Source organism: Theropithecus gelada, chromosome 5 (genome assembly GCF_003255815.1).
Source record: "Theropithecus gelada isolate Dixy chromosome 5, Tgel_1.0, whole genome shotgun sequence".
In the NCBI taxonomy this organism is placed as follows: Eukaryota; Metazoa; Chordata; class Mammalia; order Primates; family Cercopithecidae; genus Theropithecus; species Theropithecus gelada.
Window position 1 is genome coordinate 40,070,269 of NC_037672.1, and position 25,679 is coordinate 40,095,947.

General features: G+C 41.9%; 1 protein-coding gene and 1 non-coding gene across 2 annotated transcripts in view; one reads left to right on the forward strand and one right to left on the reverse strand.

Annotated features, from left to right (window-relative positions):
* The window catches only part of APBB2 (amyloid beta precursor protein binding family B member 2), a 411,292-nt gene that overhangs the window by 303,677 nt on the left and 81,936 nt on the right, over positions 1-25,679 (reverse strand). The window lies entirely within an intron of this gene.
* LOC112625526 lies at positions 5,533-5,639 on the forward strand. The gene has a single exon (XR_003119620.1). It is a non-coding gene; the product is annotated as a U6 spliceosomal RNA (small nuclear RNA).

Sequence of the window (25,679 nt, forward strand, 5' to 3'; positions counted from 1 at the left end):
AAGAACATTGAGAAGAAAAAAAAGAGACCTATGGAAGAGGATGACAGTGGGTAAAATTACACAGAAAAGTTCAGTTCTCCTCTACCCAGTCTGAAGAAGAGGTAGGTCTTCAAGATTTAAAACATTCTGCCTGTGTTTCCCGTCCTGGTGAGAAACCCTGTGCAGGTGTGGACTTTTCCAACAAGCCAGAAAGATTTCCTTTTCCAGATTTACACCGACCAAACACCCTGCCCAGGGAGGGCCAAGGACCTCATTCCTCACCCACCCCTGGCTGAACCTGCATCAAGGGCAGTGTCTGACACATGCATCCCAGGCCTACAGCCTTCAGCAGTCCCTGAAACCTGACATGTCTAAGACAGACATCACCCCAACAAACCCAACCCCTTGTTTCTCTTATCTCTTTTCTTGGTCTATCCAGTCTCAAAACTGCAGCTTCATATTTTGCTTCTCTTCCCACTGGCCCATTCTTCACACCTTCTCTGCCTCATCAGCATCCTCAAGGCCACACAGGCCACATGGGCTCGCACTCTCCAAGTCAAAACACCCTCTCTTTTCTGTTATTCCTCAATTTTCCATCTATGGTGTTCACTTGGCACTTTTTAAATATCTTTGCCACACAGCATTGATTCCACACCCACTGCAAGCCAGTGCTTTGCTACGTTATCTCACTTTAAAAAGCACTACAGGTCCCACACCGTGGTTCTCGCTGTAATCCCAACACTCTAGGAGGCTGAGGTAAGGGGATCCTTTGAGGCCAGGAGTTCTAGGCTGCAATGGGCTACAATTGCACCACTGCACTCTGGCCTAGGAGACAGGGCAAGACCCTATCTCTCTACGTTTAAAAAAAAAGAAAAAAAATCACTATAATTTTTTTTTTAGACGGAGTCTTGCTCTGTCGCCAGGCTGGAGTGCAGTGGCACCCTCTCGGCTCACTGCAACCTCCACCTCCCAGGTTCAAGCAATTCTCCTGCCTCAGCCTCCCGAGTAGCTAGGACTACAGGGGTGTGCCACCACACCCAGCTAATTTTTGTTTTTTGTTTTGTTTTGTTTGTTTGTTTGTTTGAGACGGAGTCTCACTCTGCCGCCCAGGCTGGAGTGCAATGGCGCAATTTTGGCTCACTGCAAGCTCCCCCTCCCGGGTTCATGCCATTCTCCTGCCTCAGCCTCCTGAGTAGCTGGGACTACAGGCACCCACCACTACACTGGGCTAAGTTTTTGTATTTTTGGTAGAGACAGGGTTTCACCATGTTTGCCAGGATGGTCTCGATCTCCTGACCGCATGATCTCCCCGCCTCGGCCTCCCAAAGTGCTGGGACTACAGGAGTGAGCCACTGCACCCAACCAAGAAAACACTATGACTTTAAGAAGATGTTTATATCATTTTATCCCTATTTTACAGAAGAATCTGATGTTCCAACGTGGAATAATTTGTCAAAGGTCACGGAGGTAAAAAACTAATGGTCAGACCCTTGTCTTCTGGTTCTACTCTAATACCAAGGTGCTTCGTATGATTTAGTTTTAAACACTGTCTCCTGTCCTTTAACCAAGCATAAGGTCCTTGAAGGATGAGACAAATTTTATCCATCTTTGTGCTCTCTCCAGAACCTGGCAATATTCATAACTTATGATGACTGATTTATCCATCAAGACTCCACCCAAAGACCACCTTTCTTTCTAACTTCCAGCCCCCATCCCTGCAGAAGCAACCACTCCCTCCTCCTCGGCCTCTGTGTGTTTCCACTGCAGCACATGCAAGCCTGAATGCAGGGCCTGTGGCTGCCACACATGTGCCTGGCACACAGGAGGCACTTAGTTTTTACTGAATGAAATGATTGCGCATGGCACAGTCGGGTTTCTCAACAAGGCTGTCGTACCTTGTTAAAAAATTTGACCTCAGCTGGGTGCGGTGGCTCACGTTTATAATCCCAGCACTTTGGGAGGCCAAGGAGGGTAGATCACGAGGTCAGGAGTTCAAGACCAGCCTGGCCAACACAGTAAAACCCCATGTCTACTAAAAATATAAAAATTAGCTGGGTGTGGTGGTGGGCACCTGTAATCCCAGCTACTTAGGAGGCTGAGGCAGGAGAATCGCTTGAGCCCGGGAGGCGGAGGTTGCAGTGAGCCGAGATCACACCACTACACTCCAGCCTGGGCATCAGAGTAAGATTTTGTCTCAAAAAAAAAAAAAAGAAAAAGAAATTGACCTCATTTTTATCCTTATCATGTACTAACGAAAATTATTTTAGGCAAGACTGACAGAAAATGGAGAAGAGAATACAGGTCTGAGCCCCTTTGCACCCCCTCTACTTTGTGTTCTCTCTACATGCTGCCCTGTGTATAGTATGTTCTAGAGTAGCAGTCCCCAACCTTTTTGCACCAGGAACTGGTTTCGTGGAAGACAATTTTTCCCCAGTGGGGCAACGGGAGGTTGGAGGGGTTTGGGATGATTCAAACACATGACGTTCATTATGAACTTTATTTCTATTATTACATTGTAATACATAATGAAATAACTATACAACTCACTGTAATGTAGAATCAGTGGGAACCCTGAGCTTGCTTTCCTGCAACTCCCATCTGGGGGTGGTGGGAGACAGTAACAGATCATCAGGCATTAGATTCTCATAAGGAGTGGGCAACCTAGATCCCTTGCATGCATGTGCAGGTCACTAAAGCGCTTGTGCTCCTATAAGAATCTAATGCTGCTGCTGATCTGACAGGAAGCAGAGCTGAGGCAGTAATGCAAGAGATAAGGAGCAGCTGCAAATACAGATGAAGCTTTCCTCGCTCACCTGCCACTCACCTCCTGCTGTACAGCCCTGTTCCTAACAGACCACGGAATGCTACCACTCCAAAGTCTGGGGGTTGGGGACCCCATTTGTAGAACAGCGTTTCCAAATTTTAATGTATATGTAATAGCAATCAATATAAATTACGATTCAGTATGTCTGCAGCGGAGCCCAAGATTCTGCATTTCTAACAAGTCCCCAAGAGATAACAATGCTGCCGATCCACAGAACATTCTTTGGAGTAGCAAAAACTTCTAGACAGTTATAGTGAAACTATGCCCATTTAAAGAGTATATAACATGTAGACTGAAATGACTAGACATAATTTCACAGAATGTTAATGCTAGTTGTCTCCGGGTTTCTTCTTTCTGCTTTTCTATAATTTCCATGTATTGTATAATGTCTCTTGCTGATGGAAATAAAAATTTTAAATGCTCTCTCTATATATATACATGCACAAAAAACTGTATATTTGGACATTTCCATTCTGCACAGCTCCATCTTTATTTAAGCAACAAATATACTTAAAAGGACTAGCCTTAGGATAGAACAGGTTGGCGAATTTAGCAATTCCCTATATTCTCATTTTAACATGCAAATTAACATGAAACAGCAATTACCCTTAACAAGCAGTCGCCATTACAAGTATTGTTTTTCTCAGGTTCCTTTCCCTTAAAAGAAAGAATCCATTCAGTTGGAATACAATAAAAGGCAAACCAAATTAAGGACAGATAGAAAAAAACAAGCAGGCACTACACTGGAGCTCTTCCAAGTGGGTCAACACAACCACATGAAAGTTGAAACAGAGATGAAAATGCTTTTCTCACAGCAGAGGTGGAATGGGCTGAGTTCCACAACAAGGTGAAATGAAATAAATTAAAGCATCATACACTGTGCACCTGAAGGTGAGGTGGAAAAGAAATGATCCTTGGAGGAGCCCTACCTCCAAAACAGAACGAGGACAGAATATTAGGAAAAGGCGATTAGAGGGCACAGATTTGCAAGAAAGCACTCCCAAAGCACCCGACCTCTCTTCAGTGGAGTTCCAATGAATACCAAGTTATATTCCCTGAGTTGTAGAAGATGTAGCCCCAGCTGGTGGGCATTTCACTCCCACTGCAACGCCTTCAGCAATTCCAGGCACTTGCTTGGCCACAGGTTTCTGGGATACATGCAGGGCCAAAAAGAAGGTGCCCAACTATCCCATGGCCTAGGCAGGGCACTCCTGGTTATAGAAGGCCTGGCAACGCCCTGCACGCTCTGCATTCTACTCCCGTCCCACTTCCAGGTAAGAGTTTCTCATTGCAGGATATGGGTTTTCATACTATGGTTCTGCCCACAACCCTATCTGATGTTTTTCCTTAAAGAAAAATTATGAAATTCTCTATGAAATTCCACCAAGGTTGGAACCTAGTGTTCAAAAAACCTCTAAATACAATGAAGTCAAAAATCACTTCCGTGGGTCTACACAGCATTATTAAGAAAGAGGTTCCAGGCCGGGCGCAGTGGCTCACACCTGTAATCCTAGCACTTTGGGAGGCCGAAGTGGGTGGATCATGAGGTCAGGAGTTCGAGACCAGCCTGACCAACATGGTGAAACCCCATCTTTACCAAAAATACAAAAACTAGCCCAGTGTGGTGGCACGCACCTATAATCCCAGCTACTCAGGAGGCGATAGCAGGAGAATTGCTTGAATCTGGGAGGTGGAGGTTGCAGTGAGCCGAGATTGCGCCACGGCACTCCAACCTGGGCAACAGAGTGAGACTCTGTCTCAGAAAAAACAAAAAACAAAAAAAAAAAGAATGTGGTTTCATATCTGTGAAGTTTAGACATACTAGACATTCAGCTCAACAGAAAACAATGAGCCACTGTATCTCTATTGAATTCTGTGAGTCCAGGGTTGGGTTATTTAATTCAAAGCAAGCAAGCATATGCTGAGTTTAAATATGTGATTACCTGAAATTGCAAAACTAGTATCAAACTCACCAACCTGGTGAAAGAAAAAAAAAATCTGAATTCATTTGGACTTCCTTACGTTTACTTTGAAATTCAGTGTTGCTTCTATTTTTGAATTATTTTCATGTTAGAGAGGGATATCTGAGTTGGGGGAAAGCTCCATAATCTTTTCAATGTTCCAAAGCCTAAAAGTCTCAGTATCATAGTTGGAATTTTAGATTTAAAGAGATGTAAGAGGCATAACAATGCAATACCCAATGATGTCATCTGCAAGCAGAGACAATTTGACTAAATTGTCACCCCTATTCAACATAGTATTGAAAGTTCTGGCCAGGGCAATCAGGCAAGAGAAAGAAATAAAGCGTATTCAAATAAAAAGAGAGGAAGTCAAATTGTCTGTTTGCAGATGACGTGATTGTGTATTTAATACAATACACAGCCTTTTGCCTGGATTCTGGTTTAAAATTCTGTTAAAACACTAAAGACCTGGGAAATGAATTTAGAAAGTTTGACTATAGACTGATATTAAGTAATATTTGGGAACTATTGTTAATTTTGTTTGGTATGAAAATGGTGTTGTACTTTCAAAAAGAAGCTTCCTTATTGTTTGGAGATGCATGCTAAAGTATTGAGGGTTAAAATGTCATGATAGGCCAGGTGTGGTGGCTCACACCTGTAATCCCAGTACTTTGGGAGGCCGAGGTGGGCGGATCTCCTGAGGTCAGGAGTTTGAGACCGGCCTGGCCAACATGGTGAATCCCGTCTCTACTAAAAATACAAAAATTAGTGCTTACTTCGGCAACACATATACTACAACCGGAATGACACAGAGAAGATTAGCATGGCCCCTGTGCAAGGATGAAACGCAAATTTGTGAAGCGTTCCGTATCTTTCTGATGAACATCAACGCAAAAATCCTCAATAAAATACTGGCAAACCCAATCTGGCAGCACATCAAAAAGCTTATCCACCACGATCAAATTGCCTTCATCCCTGAGAAGCAAGGCTGGTTCAACATACACAAATCAATAAACATAATCCATCACATAAACAGAACCAATGACAAAAACCACAGGATTATCTCAATAGATGCAGAAAAGGCCTTAGATAAAATTCAACACCACTTCATGCTAAAAACTCAATAAACTACATATTGATGGAACGTGTTTCAAAATAATAAGAGTTATTTATGACAAACCAAGAGCCAATATCATACTGAATGGGTAAAAGCTGGAAGCATTCCCTTTGAAAACTGGCACAAGACAAGGATGTCCTCTTTCATTACTGCTATTCAACATAGTATTGAAAGTTCTGGCCATGGCAATCAGGCAAGAAGAAGAAATAAAGGGTATTCAAATAAAAACAGAGGAAGTCAAATGGTCTCTGTTTGCAGATGGCATGATTGTGGATTTAGAAAACACCATCGTGACAAGGGAATGGCGTGAACCCGGGAGGTAGAGCTTGCAGTGAGCCGAGACTGTGCTACTGCACTATAGCCTGGGCAACAGAGCAAGACTCCGTCTCAAAATAAATAAATAAATAAATAAATAAATAAATAAGAAAACCCCACTGTCTCAGCCCAAAATCTCCTTAAGCTGATAAGCAACTTCAGTAAAGTCTCAGGACACAAAATCAATGTGCAAAAATCACAAGCATTCCTTTACACCAACAACAGACAAACAGAGAGCCAAATCATGAGTGAAATCCCATTCACAATTGCTACAAAGAGAATAAAATACCTAGGAATACAACTTACAAGGATGTGAAGGACGTCTTCAAGGAGAACTACAAACTACTGCTCAAGGAAATAAGAGAGGACACAAACAAATGGAAAAACATTCCATTCTCATGGATAGGAAGAATCAATATTGTGAAAATGGCCATACTGCCCAAAGTAATTTATAGATTCAATGCTATCCCTATGAAGCTACCATTGACTTTCTTCACAGAATTAGAAAATACTCCTTTAAATTTCGTATGGAACCAAAAAAGAACCAGTATACCCAAGACAACACTAAGCAAAAAGAACAAAGCTGGAGGCATCATGCTACCTGACTTCACACTATACTACAAGGCTACAGTAACCAAAACAGCATGGTACTGGTACCTAAACATATATATAGACTAATGGAACAGAACAGAGGCATCAGAAGTAACACCACACATCTACAACCATCTGATCATTGACAAACCTGACGAAAACAAGCAATGGGGAAAGGATTCCCTATTTAATAAATGGTGTTGGGAAAACTGGCTAATATGCAGAAAACTGAAACTGGAACCCTTCCTTACACTTTACATAAAAATTAACTCATGATGGATTAAAGACTTAAACATAGACCTAAAATCATAAAAACCCTAGAAGAAAACCTGGGCAACAGCATTCAGGACATAGGCATGGGCAAGGACTTCATGACTAAAACACCAAAAGCAATGGCAACAAAAACCAAAATTGACACATTGGATCTAATTAAAACTAAAGAGCTTCTGCACAGCAAGGGAAACTATCATCAGAGTGAACAGGCAACCTACAGAATGAGAGAAAATTTTTGCAATCTATCCATCTGACAAAGGGCTAATATCCAAAATCTACAAGGAGCTTAAACAAATTTACAAGAAAAGAACAAACAACCCCATTCAAAAGTGGGCAAAGGATATGAACAGACACTTCTCAAAAGAAGATATTTATGCGGCCAACGAATATATGAAAAAATGCTCATCATCACTGGTCATTAGAGATATGCAAATCAAAACCACAATGAGATACCATCTCATACCAGTTAGAATGGCAATCATTACAAAGTCCGGAAACAACAGATGCTGGAGAGGATGTGGAGAAATAGGAACACTATTACACTGTTGGTGGGAGTGTAAATTAGTTCAACCATTGGGGAAGACAGTGTGGTGATTCCTCGAGGATCTAGAACCAGAAATACCATTTGACCCAGCAATCCCATTACTGAGTATATACCCAAAGGATTATAAATCATTCTACTATAAACACACATGCACACGTATGTTTATTACAGAACTGTTCACAATAGCAAAGACTTGGAACCAATCTAAATGCCCATCAATGATAGACTGGATAGAGAAAATGGGCCACATATACACCATGGAATACTATGCAGACATAAAAAAGGATGAGTTCATGTCCTTTGCAGGAACACAGATGAAGCTGGAAACCATCATTCTTAGCAAACTAACAGAGGAACAGAAAACCAAATACTGCATGTTATCACTGATGGGTGGGAGTTCAACACTGGGAACACATGGACATAGGGAGGGGAAGATCACACACTGGGGCCTGTTGGTGGGTGGGGAGCCAGGAGAGGGATAGTATTAGGAGAAATAACTAATGTAGATGACGGGATGATGAGTGCAGCAAGCCAACACAGCAAGTGTATACCTATGTGGCAAACCTGCACGTTCTGCACATGTATCCCAGAACTTAAAGTATAATTTTAAAAAATACAAAAATGAGCTGGGCAAGGTGGCGGGTGCCTGTAAACCCTGCTACTCAGGAGGCTGAGGCAGGAGAATTGCTTGAACCTGGGAGGCAGAGGTTGCAGTGACCCCAGATCGTGTCATTGCTTTCCAACCCGGGCGACAAGACGAAGCTCTGTCTCAAAAAAATGAAGTCATGCTAGCTACAATTAATTTTTAATGATATGGCAAAAAATAATATATGTTGATTTCTACACAGAAAGCAAACAAAAAATGTTAATAATTGTAGAAATGAGAGGGGGTTATATCGGTGTTCACTGTACTGTTCTTTTTTCTATACTTGAAAACTTTTGGAAAAGCTGAAATACATTATCGGTCAAAACCATTTATGGCCTTATGGCTTTCTCGCTCTTGTCCTATTGTCTTGCCAAATTAGATTATAGTCCACTTATATTGGGTGATTTTCTTTCCTACAAAAGACATTCTCACACATTCCCACCTCTGTAGCTTTGTGAGATATAGTCTCTCAACCTGGTGTTTTATTCTCTCATCACTGTCCCTCAGGTAAGAACAGACCCATTCTTTTGGGTCCATCACAGATGTTGCCTTCTCTAGGAAAGCTTTCCTAACCCCCACCCCAGCTTGAGGCCATCCCCTCTTTTCTGACTCTCAGTGACACTCTGCAGCTCACATCACAGGTATCACATTCTATCCTGCATGGTCTCTAAGAAGACATTTACTGAGAGTTTCTCGTGGGTGAGGCCAGAGTCTGGAAACTCTCATGTGTTCTTTCATTTAGTCCCTACCTCAATGAAGTAGAAATTATTATTATTTATTATTAGTAGTATTACTATTTTGAGATGGAGTCTCGTTCTGTCACCCAGGCTGGAGTGTAGTGGTGCAATCTCAGCTCATTGCAACCTCCGCCTCCCAGGTTCAAGCAATTCTCCTGCCTCAGCCTCTCGAATAGCTGGGATTACAGGTGCTCACCACCATGCCCAGCTAATTTTTGTATTTTTAGTAGAGATGGGGTTTCACCATCTTGGCCAGGCTGGTTTTGAACTCCTGACCTCGTGATCCACCCGCCTCGGCCTCCCAAAGTGCTGGGATTACAGGTGTGAGGTACCATGCCTGGCCTAGGAATTATTATTATCCTCTTTTCACAGGTGAGAAAACAAGTTGAGAGGCTGGGTGACTTGCCCAAGTCATAGGGTTGGTGGATGGTAGGGCCAGGGTTCAAAACCGCTCCATCTGCTTCCAAATTCCTAAGTGCTAGTGAGGGTGTCAATTGCACCATGGCTTGATCCTTCCCTACTCTACTATACCAACTGAAGGGCAGGCAGAGCATCTTATTTCAACAACATCTGTGCAAAGTCACTATGTGTCAGGCAACTGCTCAACATGATGGGATAAAGTGGCAAACGAAAAAGGACGGTATTTGACTCAGGTCAAAACTAAGGAAATCTAGCTGAGGGCAGTGGCTCATGCCTGTAATCCCAGCACTTTGGGAAGCTAAGCAGGGGGAGAATCACGTGAGCCCTGGAATTCAGACCAGCCTGGGCAACACGAAGAAACCATGTATCCACACACACAAAAAAAATTAGCCAGGCACGGTGGGGCACACCTGTGGTCCCAGCTATTCGGGAGGCTGAAGCAGAAAGATCAGTTGAGCCTGGGAGATCAAGGCTGCAGTGAACCATGATTGTATCACTGCACTCCAGCCTGGGTGATGGAGCAAGATCGTATCTTTAAAAAAAAAAAAAAATCCTAAGGAAATCTGATCTAATTAGTCACTAGTCGTGGATTTGAATGAGCTGACAAGGGGCCAGGCCTTGAAAGGTCCTGAGGAACAGAGTCACTAGTCATGGATTTGAATGAGTTCTGTGTCTTGACTTCAACTTGTAAGCCTCTGTTTTCCTTATCTATAAAACGGTGATGACGTCTTTACCACCCATATCACAGTATTTTTATGAGGCTAAATTACAGCATGCAACACAAACCGTAAAATATCCGAATGCTGTTACTTATTGTCATTAATATTATCAAATGGCATCTATTAAATACACGTGTTTGTTATGCTTGCTAACACATCTGTAATTTTCCAGGAGTTTGATCTAAAAACAGTTACTGTCACTGATGGTGATTTATTAGGCCAGCTTTATATAGGAAGGTTTTTATATGTGGTACTTTTTATATGTGCTGAATAAATCTGATAGGCTTTAGTTAACAAAAATATATCAATATAGCTTCATTAATTATAACAAGCATACCATATTAATATACAAATAGAAAGGGGGGTGAGGGAGTATTGAGATACCCTGTACTATCCGCTCAGTTATTCTGTAAATCTAAAAATGCTTTAAAAAAATTAAGACTGGCCGGATGCAGTGGCTCACACCTGTAATCCTAGCACTTTGGGAGGCTGAAGCAGGCGAAATGCTTGAGCTCTGGAGTTCAAGACCGGCCTTGGCAATACAGCGAAACCCCATCTCTGCAAAAATACAAAAATGAGCCAGGCGTTGTAGTGCACACCTGTGGCCTCAGCTACTCAGGAGGAGGGGGCAGGAAGATGGTTTGAGCCCTGGAGGTCCAGGCTGTGGCGACCTGAGATCATGCCACTGCACTCCAGCCTGGGTGACAGAGTGAGACCTGTCTCAAAAATAACTGATTTTTTTTTTTTTTTTAAGAGCACGAACATGAGGTCAGTTTTCTTGATTGGCTTATAAACTACCTCTTAAACTAATTCCAAAGAAGTACAGTCCTGTTGTCTTTAACAAAGAAGGTGGCACTGAAACGTGTGAATGGGGCCGACCGGGGGAATGAGTTTGAACTAGGATCTCTGGCTAAACGTGCGGCACATGTCTTTTTAAACTTAATCTCATGCATTTATATTCCTCCTTTTATACAACACTAACATGTTTCGGGCTCCAAGTTCTCCGGCTTAATTCACTACGTTTTAATTAACATATCCAGGAAGGAATTTACCACACCTCCTACTCCTCTAAGTCAAGTAAAGTCAGTCCCAGAAAGGCTCTAGGAAGTTCTATTAAAAAAAAAAAAAAGGTTGGCAATTTTTTTTTTTTTTTTGCTTAAAAACTGCAGTCCCAATTCCCAAGTTCTATAGACAATCTTAAACCCAGAACTTCAAGTGTCTGTCTGTACATTAACATACTCCACCATACTATACCCGATTCCTGCCTAAAGAAGGGAGCTCAGCCTTTCACATACCCTGTCCAGAGACCCCTCTCCACTGTAACAAGAGACTCACACTGCATTTGTGAGATCTGCACATATAAAATGTCTACCACATATAAAAACCTTCCTATGTGGAGCTGGCCTAAGAAATCACCGTCAGTGGCAGCAACTGAGTTTTTTAGATCAAACTCCTGGAAAACTACACATGTGATAACAAGCATCACAAATACATAAATATTTAACAGATGCCATTTGATAATATTCATGACAATAATAAGTAACAGCATGTGTTGCATGCTGTAATTTAGCCTCATACAAACACTGTGATATGGGTGGTAAAGATGTCATCACCATTTTATAGATGAGGAAAACAGAGGCTTACGAATTGAAGTCAAGACACAGAACTCATTCAAATCCATGACTAGTGACTCTGTTCCTCGGGATCCTTCAAGTCCTGGCTCCAAGCCAGCTGTGTTTCTACTCTCTCCAGACAGAAAGACAGGACCTCTCTCTTTTAAGAATTTTCCACAGTCCTCCTGTTTTTCTCCTTCTCTGCAGACCACATATCTCTTCATGCCTCCAATCTCCTGAGCAGAATTATATAAACCAACTCGAGCCTAGGACCTGGCTCACTGACTCAGGTCCCACTGTGTTAACAAAGTGCCTTGCATGCAGTGGAAGCTCCTCACCCCCAAAAGCCCCACAACCACATAACTGATCCCGTGCTGCAAAATTGATCCATGAGCAAAAGCCAAGAGACAGAAACAGACCTCGTTCCAGTGCTTCAAAACTTATGGGAAATTCAAGGTGACTTATTTTCCTTGACCTTAAAATAATGTCGAAGTTTTACAACATGGCTGATAATCATAAATGGAAAAGGGAGTTTTCTTTTCCCCTGGGGCCCTCAGCCAGCCCTCCAATTTAGGGTTAAGATTGTTCAGAAAACGTACCACAATACTTGATTTTTGACCAGATTCCAGAAAAAGTAGGGGAGAAAAATGAGTTTTACCATCCGTACAGCTTGGGCTGCTTTCACAGGCACTGCGCTCTTGCAAAATAAGGTCTAAAATTGACTTCTGCATATTTCTCTTTGCCAAGTTGACCATTTTGTTATTAGAACCTTTGATTCTCAGAACCTAAATCAAATGGAAAGTCAAATATTTTTAAAAGATCAAATTATTTAAAAACTTCAGCTCTGCCTCAGTACAAAATATAAAGCTCCTGGCTTTTACACAGATAGTGACTAATTCAGGGTGTTAACTTCTTGTACCTGAAAGAAAATGGAAGGCTTCCAAAGTACGGGGATATCACAGAAGCTGCTGAACTGAATGGTACTTCTGTGTGTTCACAGTTTTACCATGCTCAACGGTGGAAAATGAAAACTGTTTGAAGTTTCTAAAATTCAATGCGTGCTTTGTTTTTAACCAGAATAACCAAAACTGAATATAGTTCCCCAAGATTTTTAATGTCCTGCTTATTGTATTTTTCCTTCTGCGGCCAATTAGAAATTGATACTTTAAAAAAATAAAATGTTTAACTCTAGCATCAGTAACATATGTGCTTTGAATTTTTATCAGGAATGGAAAATGGGATGTGTTGAGCTATCCACATCTTCCTTCTCTTTTCTTTTTTCTTTTTTTTTTTTTTTGAGATGGAGTCTCGCTTTGTCGCCCAGGCTGGAGTGCAGTGGCACAATCTTAGCTCACTGCAAGCTCCGCCTCCCAGGTTCATGTCATTCTCCTGCCTCAGCCTCCTGAGTGGCTGGGATTTACAGGCACCTGCCACAACACCCAGCTAATTTTTTGTATTTTTAATAGAGATGGGGTTTTACCATGTTAGCCAGGATGGTCTCGATCTCCTGACCTTGTGATCCACCCACCTCGGCCTCCCAAAGTGCTGGGATTACAGGCACATCTTCCTTCTCTTGCATATATTATAGCCTCAAACACCATAGAAATAATGAGAAATGTCTTCAAATTTCACACCTAATAAATAGTTCCTCTGTCTTGGTCAGAAAAGCAATGGCAGAATACCAGAGGGTACTTGGGAGCATGTGTGTGCACACGCTCATGCGTGCACATCTGTGGGGTGGCTGCGGGTGGGAGTGAGGGAAAGCGACAGAGTTGGGATGCAGCTAAGACTCCTGAGGTGTCCCCTAGGATGGAAATCTTCCACCTGCCCTCTAATCTGCCACCGTGTTGTGTGTTCTGGGAAGCTGACCCATTTGACAACAGGCTGTCTTGCCCACTGGCTCCCATTTTGGTTCAGCCAATGGGGGGCTCCTACGGGAGACAAGAAGAAAAGAGGAGAATGGCTCCTTTCCCGCCAGGTTCCCTGGGTCCTGTCAGGTGGCCCTCTATATAGGGTCCCCTGGAAACTGCTTCCTCCCTCGCCCCTCAGACCTAGGAGTGGGAGGAGCTTGGCTATTACTATCCCCAGGATGCAGCCACTTCTTTGTGGCTCCTATATACCCTGTCCCCAGTTTTTTTTTATGGCAACATTTTTAATATATGGTTTCCTTTTGGGGGGGGGGTGTGTGTGTGTGGTGTGTGTGGTGTGTGTGTGGTGTGTGTGTGTCTGAGACAGGGTCTCACTCTATCACCAAAGCTGGAGTGCAACGGCCCCATCTCCGCTCACTGGAGCCTTGACTTCCCGAGCTTAGCAATCCCTGACCTCAGCCTCCTAAGTAGTGGAACTACAGGGCACACCACCAGGCTTGGCTAATTTTGTTTATTTTTTGTACAGATGGGGGTCTTATCAAGTTGCCCAGACTGGTCTCAAACTCCTGGGCTGAAGCAATCCTCCTGCCTTGGCCTCCCAAAGTACTAGGATTACAAGTGTGAGCCACCACACCTGCTTGTTTTTAATATATGTTAATCAACAAGTACAATGACACTTGAGGACAGTACAAGTATCTTCACTGTTCTGACTGGGGTCTGTACAATAGTTTTCCTCCACATTAGAAGCTGACTCAATTTTTTTGAAAATAATTAAGTTCTTATATAATTTAATGAAACAATTTGGTCTCCCTATCTTCTTCCCCTCTGTTCTTCAATCCATTCTAAACAACACTAGCAGATTAATTATCCTGAAGCGCCCAGGTAGGAGTGGCATTTCCCTCCACACTAGAGTCCACTATCTTCCCATTACCTACCATATGCCACCTGTTTTCTTATGGGATCTGGACTGATATGGATATCTGAAGCTTTGAACACTCCCCTAAGAAGATACTGGCCTGTAATTACTATTGTTTTGATCCTACTTTTATGACACTGTTAAAGCTAACTGTTGTGGCTGGTGAACTGAAAGGGTTTTTGTTTCTTTTAATCCACAAAATGCCATTATCTGCAATAAACCACAAGGTAGAGGATATATCTTGTAATTTCAGCAATTTTTTTAAAATTACCAGATCAAGTCAGTTCTTTGCTCAAAGCCTTCTTGTCTCTTCCAGAATTAGAAATGTTTTAAGTCCTTATTCTGCCCTGCCATGCCATGCCCTCCGTATCCTGTGCCTCGCCCCACCCATATTTTTCTGTCTTCACCTCTGCCCTGGCCTCCAGTACAGCATTCCCATTCTTCAAACATGCCACACTGGCTCCACCTGGGGGCCTATGCCCCTGCAGTTCCCTCCACCTGGAATGCCACCTCCTGAGTCTTCACGTCACGAATTCCTGCTCATCTGATTCTTGCGGCCAAAAGCCTTGGCCCAGCACCACATCTCCAGCAGCCCTCTCTTGCCTCAGCTCTCTCTCTCTCTCTCTTCCTCCCTCCCTTTGTCTTTTATTCCTTGTGCTTCTTCCCCCAGTTTATATTTGTTTGCTTACGATCCATCTCTTTCCGTGAGAAGGTAGGGTCCCCAAGGAAGGACTTTGTTAGGATCACTATTCATTGCTACTGCCTGGAACAGTGGCAAGCAGACAGCCGGCACTCACTAAATATTTATTGAATAAACAAATGATTCAGCCGGTTAGAGAGGGAAAAAAAAGAATAGCTGGTCCACTTTCTTAATGGTTGCGGCTCAATTTCCAGTGACCAAGGAGATGCTCAGTGGTTATCTTTTGCAGATTACATTGAAGGGATTCTGTTTCCATTAAAAGATGGGTTTATGGAATAACCTGCCATCCAACATGAGGATATTCCACCCTGCATATCAAAACCAGCACACTGCACAGTAAACAATCAAAAATATGATCAAATGTAAATTCAGGGGCTGAGTGTGGTGGCTCATGCCTGTAATCCCAGCACTTTGGGAGGCCAAGGTGGGTGGATCACTTGAGATCAGGAGTTTGTGACCAGCCTGGTCAACATGGTGAAACCCCATCTCTACTGAAAATACAAAACTTAGGTGGGTGTGGTGGTGTGTGCCTGCAGTACCAGCTATTCAGGAGGCTGAGGCAGGAGAATTGCTTGAAGTCAGAAGGCAGAGGTTGCAGTGAGCTGAGATGGTGCCACTGCACTCCAGCCTGGGCGACAGCAAGACTCTGTCTCACAAAAAAAAAAAAAAAAAAAAAAAAAAAGTAAATTTAAACGATTGCTTAAACTAGCAGGGAAGAGCAGAGATATCTGTAAAGGACCAGAGAGTAAATAACTGAACACTGTGTGGACTAGAGTCTCTGTGACAATACTCAACTCTGCTGCTGTACCATGAAAGTTGCTTTTCATGGCCATCCAGAAAGCTGTGCTGCCTCAGCAGGAAGAAGCTGGCCCACGGAGCTTTGATACACAGTGTGGAATATCCTCATACATGGATGAGCCAGCTGTGTTCCAATAAAACTTTATTACAAACACTGAAATACAAATTTCATATAATTTTCAGGTGTCACAAAATTCTTCCTCTTCTTTTGACTTTTCTTCAAGCATTTATTTTATTTTATTTTATTTATTTTTTGAGACAGAGTCTCGCTCTGTCACCCAGGCTGGAGTGCAGCGGCGTGATCTCGGCTCACTGCAAGCTCCGCCTCCCGCGTTCACCCCATTCTCCTGCCTCAGCCTCCAGAGTAGCTGGGACTACAGGTGCCCGCCACCACGCCCGGCTAACTTTTTGTATTTTTAGTAGAGACAGTGTTTCACCGTGTTAGCCAGGATGGTCTCAATCTCCCAACCTCGTGATCCTCCTGCCTCAGCCTCCCAAAGTGGTGGGATTACAGGCGTGAGCCACTGTGCCCGGCCTCTTCAAGCATTTAAAAATGTAAAAACCATTCTAGGCTCATGGGCCATATAAAAAAACAGAGGTGGAAAGATGGATTTGGCCAAGCTGCAGTTTGCTGATCTCTGGTTTAAATCATTTCTCAAGCTGGCTATTTTTGTCTTGATAAAATACATTCTACCCCATGAATCTGTTGGATATTCTACAGCTAATTAAACATGGAATAAATCCATTTGTTATAATTGGCTGGAAAAATAGTTTATTTGGGTAAACAAACATCACTAGTTCACTCTTCTAAGACTATCTTTCCACCCAGATTTTGGTCATCTTCTCACACAAGCTCTGTTAGCATCTCTTTCCTCACCTAAGTACCTTCAATCTGCCATCCTAGCGAAGAAATTCCATGGTACTCTTTCTTCCTTTTCAGAAATGGGAATTACAATGAAACTTTGGGATAGGGAGAAAAGGGTGGCTTCCCAGGTTTTGGGGCAAGGCAAATTCCAGGATAATGTTTTATGACTAAGGGTACAAAGTGTTGCCTACACTTTCCTTTCAAGTACTTTCAAACACACCCTGTTGTGTGGGCCCTGGAATGAGAACTATTTTGATTGCAGGTGCTGCTGGAATTCAGGGTCATCTGTCCCCACAAGCTATAAAATCTGCTGAAAAAGCCAGGTTGCATGATGGCATAGCCAAAAGCATGTTATTTCATAACTTAAAGCAGAAGATTTTAAATTTCACTCAATTATAATAGTCTCATTCTTCTTACATAATAGCAATATGTGAAGATACGGAATTTGAAGAAGCACGTTTCATGGTATTACTCAGAAGAGTTGGTCACACATAATGAAGAGGTGTGATTAACATCAAATACATCTATGTGGCCCTAGACACACAGTAGAGAATGAGAGTACTTCACTTTAGGTCTCCAAGTATTTTAAATATTCTGAGGTTGGGTGTCCCAGCAACCTAATCAAGAAGGAATTCAAGAAGACAGTTCTCAACATTTATGCCTCTCATTTTCTTCAAACCTAGGATACATGGAACAAAACCAAAATTTACTATAACCTAATTAATCACAGATGCCACTTGCCCTACCCATTTTGAAAACAGATCTATTGGAATGTGAAATGAAAATTTTTTAAGTTCTTTGGAAGACCTCTAAGTGCTCTGCTGCTTGAAAAATTTCCAAGTAAATCAGATTCAAATAAATAGGCCAGAGGAAGTCAATGGCTTTCCAACTCCTACTGTAAGTAACACACACCCTACACATTTACTGTGAAAACGAGGGATTAAATTAAGCTTCACTTAAATTCCAAGCTGCTGGAGACACTCTCTTGAGAAAGCAGCCTTGGCTTGAAACCCTGGCATCTCATGCACATGGTCCAATTCACACCAAAGACAGCCGTCCACAAAGCTGTCCTGCCTCAGCAAGAATCTCATCTAGTCAGCTGAGCTTGGGACTGTCCATATAAATGAAATCTGAGGCCTCCAATCACAGAAGGTTGTAAGATAAGCGCCTCAGCTTCATCTCACACCTTTAATTGGAGTTTCGGAAGGAAATAAAAATGCTGACAAAGTATGCAGCTTCCAACAAAAATGATCAGAAAGGCCAAGCACAGTGGTTCACGCCCGTAATCCCAGCACTGTGGGAGGCAGAGACCGGGGGAATGCTTGAATCCAGGAGTTCAAGACCATCCTGGGCAATATAGTGAGATCCTGTCTCTACAAAAAATAAAAATAAAAATAATTAGCTGGGCATGGTGGTGCATGCCTGTGGTCCCAGCTACTTGGGAGGCTGAAGCAGGAGGATCACTTGAGACCAGGAAGACAAGGCTACAGTAAGCTGTGTTCACAATTCTGCACTCCAGTCTAGGTAACAGAGCAAGACCCTGTCAATAAATAAATAAATGAATAAACAAGAGAAGAAAATGATGAGAAAAGAATGACTAAGGAACAACAGACAACAGCAGTTGCCTGGAGAGCCTCTGAGCATTCAAACAGAAACATCCATCTTGGGACACCCAGGGCACTACTTAGTCTCCCTCTTCCTGACTTCCAGGGAGACTGTGAGGCTGAAATAGCCTGGGCTTCCTGCTTGTAGTAGTTTGACAGGGCTGCCATAACAAAGTACCATGACTGGGTGGCTTAAACAATAGAAAGTTATTTTCTCACATTTCTGGAGGCTAGAAATCTGAAATCAAGGTGTCAGTAGCACTGGTTTCTTCTGAGGCCTCTCTCCTTGGCTTGTAGACAGCCATCTTCTCCCTATGTCTTCACAACATCCTCCCACTGAACACGTCTGTGCCTAATGTCTTCTCATAAGGCATCAGTCAGACTGCACTAGGACCCTCTTTAATAACTCCTAAATTTATCTTAACTACCTCTTTAAAGACTCTGTCTCCAAATACACTCACATTTCAACATATGAATTTTGGGGAGACACAATTCAGTCCATAACACTGCTGGAATCACTAACATGGCAAGGTTCTATTTCCGTTTATTCTTACCAGTGCCATGAGGCTAGACTCAATAAACTCAAAATTCAATTCTCACTAAAAATTAGCTACCTTTCTAATGTAATGAAAAGATACTACATTCTACAATGTCCCAATGACACTCTGATTTTGGTTACAAAAAAAAAAGCAACATATCTTTTTCATGTCTTTATGAAGTACTTTATAAAGACACACACCAAATCCAACCATAATGAAAAGTCTTTTGAGGAAACCCAAAGATTTCTAAGCACCAGTTGCCAGTCCACATTTTATAAGCATTTGCACTGTGACAATAATACAACACAAGGAAAAAAAAATGAAAGCATTCACTAGATATTCCACATTCACAGAAGGCAACTGCAAAAGAAATTTCATTCTCACTTATTTCACATGTGCCTTTTCATGTAGCTGTTCACTTCTTTGTATGAAAGGTCACCTACCGCTGTGTTAATCTAGACTACCTGCTTCCAACATCAAACTGGGTTCAACAAATAATAACACTATCGGAGATTAAGATTTCTACTCAAACCAGGTATGTGCTACAGAATGGGAGAAAATATCCACAAACCATGCATCTGACAAAGATCTAATATCCAGAATCTATAAGAAACTTAAACAATTCAATAAGCAAAAAAACAAATAACTCCATTAAAAAGTGGGCAAAAGGCTGGGCACAATGGCTCATCCCTGTAATCCCAGCAGTTTGGGAGGCTGAGGCGGGTGGATTACCTGAAGTCAGGAGTTTGAGATCAGCTGGCCAAAAGGCCAGGTGCGATGGCTCATGCCTGTAATCCCAACTGTTTGGGAGGCTGAGGTGGGTGGATTACCTGAGGTCAGGAGTTAGAGACCAGTCTGGCCAACTTGATGCATCCCCATCTCTACCAAAAATATAATAATTAGCTGGGTGTGGTCGTGGGCACCTGTAATCCCAGCTACTTGGGAGGCTGAAGCATGAGAATTGCTTGAACCCAGGAGGCAGAGATTGCAGTAAGCCAAGATTGCACCACTGTACTCCGGCCTGGGCAACAGAGTGAGACTCCATCTCAGAAAAGAAAACCAAAAAAAATGAGCAAAAGACATGAGGAGACACTTCTCAAAACAAGACATATAAGTAGCCAACAAACATATGAAAAAATGTTCAACATCACTAATCATCAGAGAAATGCAATTCAAAACCACAATGATATACTGTCTTATACCAGCCAGAATGGTTATTATTAAAACGTCAAAAAACAATAGATGCTGGTGAGGCTTTGGAGCAAAGGAACACTTCTACGCTAGTGATGGGAATGTAAATTAGTTCAGCCACTGTGGAAAGCAGTTTGGAGACTTCTCAAAGAACTTAGGACTACCATTCAACCCAGCAATCCCATCATTGGGTATATATCCAAAGCAAGTATGTGACCAGGAATATTATCAGTAAATGGTAACATTTTAAAATTTCTAAAAAATCTAACTGATCACCAAAGCCCTGTAAAAGAATATCTAAAATAATATCATTTTAATCACTTTAATCTCATTTTAAGTCTTCTAATAACTTATGACTCCAGTTTTGTCCTCTAAATTCAACTATGTTATTCATTAATTTCACAAACATTGGCTGAGATTATACTCTGTACCAAGCAGCGTTCTAGGGGCTGGATATACAGCAGTGAACAAACCAAACCCGTGCCCTCATGGAAGTGACATTCTGGTAAGGTACACACATCACTTCCCCTACTGTCCTACAAACACATTTCCCCTTCCAACTTTCCTGGTTGGGGCACCTGTATCTCCAGCCTCCTGGCTTCCCAAATACAAAACTAACGAGCTATTATAATTTTTAATTTTCCTTCACATCCCTCCTGGGATCTCTGATTGGCATTTCCAGCCCCTTGCATCCTCTACCTGCCTTTCCTACTACAGACAACACTGTCACCATTTATCTACCCCTAAGCCCCAGTGACGAGCCAGAAGACTCTACTTCCTACTCCTTCCATTACACACTGTGTCTTTGAACAAATCCTGTTAATCCTAACCCAGAGTCCTTCCCCCGTCTCTCCTGGCCTCTCCATTCCCACCACCACAATCTTGGCCACTTTTCTTCTCACTTAACACCACAGCCTCTCTCTAGAAGATGAAACCCATAAAGTAGGAAGAGCAATCTACTCACCTTTGAATCCTGAGCACCCAGCACTGTTCTTGACACACAACAGGAGCTCAATAAATTTGGGAAGTCGAGACTCCTGTGCAGGGTATTCAAGTCCCCTCTCAACCGGCCCCACTTTCCATTTTCTTGCCTCGTCTTCAGTCACTCTCCACCACCAACACCGTCCTGACTACACAGATGGCACATTCCTGCCCCCACGTCTCCTCTCACACTGCTCCCTCTCCCTGAAACGTCATCACCTCTCCCCTACCTGTGTGCCTTGGGCAGTCCAAATCAACAGTCTAGACCTGGCTTAAAAGGGAAGAATTACTTGCTTTTTTACTTGTGTTTGCACAGAAGTTTGGACACATTATATTAGATCAATAGGCTTTGTTCTCCTGCTGTTGTGCCCCACTGAACCATGTGCTCTGGGGCAGGGTTTGTGTCTTTGCTTTGTTTTTAATTCTCAGTGTCTGACATGTGGTATATCTTAAGTACCTCTTGAAAGCCACTTATTCATTCCTTCAACAAATATTTATCAAGTACCCAGTCCCCACCAGACACTATTCTAGGTGACAGGGATGTATCAGTGAACAAAAACAAAAATCCCTGCCTTTTGGAATTTATATATATATATATATATATATATTTCTATAAATTCCTCTTGGCATTTATATTCCAGTGAGAAGAGAGAGATAAAAACTTAAAACATAAGTAAAGTATGCAGGTATGTTAGAAGGGGCTAAGATCTACAGGGAAAAAAATTAAAAGGTTAAGAGGGATTTGGGGAGGAGTGACAGGAAGGTTTACAATTTTTAAAACATCGATCAGGTTAAGTTTCACCGAGACAGTAACATTTAAGCAAAGAATTAAATGAGAAAAGACATTATCCAGGAAGATATCTGGGGAAGAGAATACAAGAAGAACCAGCCAATGCAACGGCCCTGAGGCAGAAATTCACCTACTGTGTTCAAAAGTTAGGGAGACTGTGATGGGGCCGGCATTCCAACATCAATCCTGCTGTAGCTGTACGATGAAAAGAAAGGAGAGAACTGAGGATGAGGAGGAAAATTTCTAGAATTTCACAGTTATCTAGGAATGAGGAGAAGGGTCTAGGCTGCAGCTTGGTCATTATCAATGAAAAGAAAGGAATATGGACATGTTTCCAAGGTCCATTCCACCAGAAAACCGTGCTGACTCAAACTTCAGCGTAGATCCTTTGCTGCCCCTTACCCAAGCCCCCAGTCATCTGGCCTGGATTATTCCAGTGACCTCCTTGCTGCCTGCCCTAATTCTATCCTTGCCCTCTACACTCTATTCTCAACAGAGGAATCCTGTTAAAACTCAAGTCACACCACAGCACTTCTGCTATCAAAACTTGCAATGACTCTTCTCTGCCCCCACAGTAAAACATGAAGTCCTTATGATTTTACTAGAGGGCCTCAGAGGGTGACCCCTTCCTTTCCTCTCTAATTCCATCTCATATTCTCCCCATAGCTAACTGTCCTCCAGCTCTGTGAGGAACTCTTCAGAGCACAGACCCGCTGTGAGGCCTTCTACTGAGGCCAGTCTCCTTGAGTGCCTACAGATGCCCCAAGACCACACCTTCCCTACTTCTGCTCCCCATCCGCACACACCTGTAAGTCCCAGCTCCTCGGGAGGCTGAGACAAGGGAATCACTTGAACCCGGGAGGTGGAGGTTCGACTGCTCCACACCATAAGGGCCCAATTAGACTGTACATCACCAAAGAACAAGCGCCATCCCTTATGCTTCTCAGGCCCCGATGTACTGACAGGGAACATCACAGCAAACCATGCAAGAGTACAATGTTTTGATTTTTTTAATGTGTTTCCAACACATTAAAAGTATGGGGCACTCACAAAGCTCTACATTTCTGCCTTCTCTTGATGTATCAGCAGATCATGAGACAATGGAGCCTCATTCCTGAGCAGCAGAAGCGGGAAGCTGAGTAGTAGCTGTGCCCTTTTTCTCCACTCTATGCCCAAGTTCACTGGTTTACTCTCTGTTGGGTCCCTCTCTGTCTTGTCGGCATTTGAGTTTGCTATCCTTATATTAGGTATTGATTACCTTGAATTTTTAAATTATCAGATTCTTTTGGGAAGTGAGTATGTACTGAAGATAATATCAGTTTTTCCTCATTTATGATACCAACTGACAATGTGTTTTAGACTTTCTATATTATAAATAAATATAATCACTTACAGACAAACACATAACATATACATACATATATATGTATTTTAGAAACTGTCCCCTTAATCTCCCTCATAGATTAAAATTTCTATACTATGGTTTACATACCTTGAAATATAGGGGGTTATGATTTCTGGCATGACGAAGTTTAAGGTCAGATATCAGTACAGAAGTTAAAAAGAGAAGAAGATACAGCAAAAAATTAGCATTACTGAGTTGGATGAGGTATTTAACAAACCATTTTAGGAAAATATGTTTCTAAAATTCTTATGAAATTAGAAAAATAACATTGTTTACTGATTTTTAAAAATAAAACTTCGGCCAGGCGCAGTGTATCACGTCAATAATCCCAGCACTTTGGGAGGCCAAGGAGGGTGCATCACCTGAGGTCAGGAGTTCAAGACCAGCCCGGGCAACATGGCGAAACCCTGTCTCTACCAAAAACACAAAAATTAGCCAGGCATGGTGGCACACACCTGTAGTCTCAGCTACTCGGGAGGTTGAGGCAGGAGAATCACTTGAACCCGGGAGGTGGAGGTTGCAGTGAGTCGAGATTGCGCCACTGCACTACAGCCTGGGCAACAGAGCAAGACTTGGTCTCAAAAATAAATAAATAAATAAATAAATAAACAAAATAAAATAAAATAAAACTTCAAGTATTCCATATTGAAATATGGATAAAGGTCATCACAATGCCTTTCTTCTCCAGACTACCATCATCTACATTCTAAAGAAAAATTTCCATCTTTGTATCTGTTATTACATTTCAGCATTCAAACTAAGACCAAAGGAGGTAAATCACACCACAGAAAAAACAACATGACAGTTTCCAGCAGAGCCTATCAAGAGTTGAAGAGTTAAGCAGCTATTGCTACCAGAAGAGTTTAGAGGAGTCATCTCCTTTGACCTGTGACCTTTGTCTAAAGGTTTTAATTAAGAGAAAAGCAAAATCTGGACACAGAAGTCAAAAGATATTTAAAAAATCACACTGGTTTTCTCTGTGCATCAGTCATTACTTCAAGTCCAAACAGGCAGGCCTTTCTTAGGAAATAGCTTTCCTGATTAGCAATCAGATTCTGGAGGCTTCCATGGCCACCTCCAGCCCTGCAGTCTGAAAAGCAAATACAATTCAGTCCAAAGCTCCTTTGAAAGCAAACAAACTAAGCATAAAGGTACACCTTCAAACACAATTCAGCAAGATTGAATTCATTGTCCTTCAAATTACATTTAGGAAATATCTTTTTCCTTTCTATTTTTCAACTCCATGTTTTAATTAATAAGCTTTCCTGAGAACATTTGCTATCTATATGCTTTACCACTCTTCCCACAAAAATTGCTTACATCCTCTGAACTCCCAGAGGACAAGAAAAACTGACAAATGAACATTAGAACAAAAATTGCAATATTTTTAAAAAACATTTAGAAAGGTTTTATAAAATACATTAAAACTAAAGCAAAATGATACATAATCATACTGCTCAGCTATCCCCTGATTTTTTTTTAAAGGAAAGAAAAATAAATGAACACAGTTAGAAAATTCAAATAATACAGAAAAAGAAGAAAAAGAAAAGTTTTCCAGTTTATTAACAGTTGTACTGCACATCTTTTTTAGCGAAAAAATGCATATACCAGCATATATACCTTTTTAAAAAAATAAGACAAAAGGAAATGGTAATCACATGATTCCACAAGATTTTTTTTTCATTTTTTATATATATGTATACGTGTGTGTGTCTGTGTGTGTGTATATATATATATATCTCTTATAAATCTTTCCAAAGGAGCACATATACAGAACTACTTCATTCTTTACAAACATGCTACAATATATCATGTAAAGACTTTGGCATAGTTTTAAGTGAACATATTTATGAAATTGCTGGTGATTTTAAGTTCTGAAATACATCACCAAATTGCTTTTGAATTGTGCCTATTTCAGAAGATAACTTAATCTCAAACAGAAGTCCCTTTCTTGCATGTGTTGAAGTATCACAACTGACCTGCTGTGCCTCAAACCGCATCTCAGAACTGCTAGACAATCAACCCCTAGCAGACCAAGTCAAGCTCTTCTAGACAACACAGACTTCGTGAATCAAACCAAAAATGTCTATACAAAGCTGGAGGTTGGCAATCACAGCTTTGGAAAGGGTTCTGTATAGCTTAGCCTTTCCGTTTGTTAGTTTCTGTACTTTGTGTCTAAGAGGCAGACACAGCGACAGGAAAAGGCAGAAAGGGATTAACATCTACTAGGTATTTAACTAAGAATACTACCAGGTGAGAATACTAGGAAAGAAAGAGATTGAC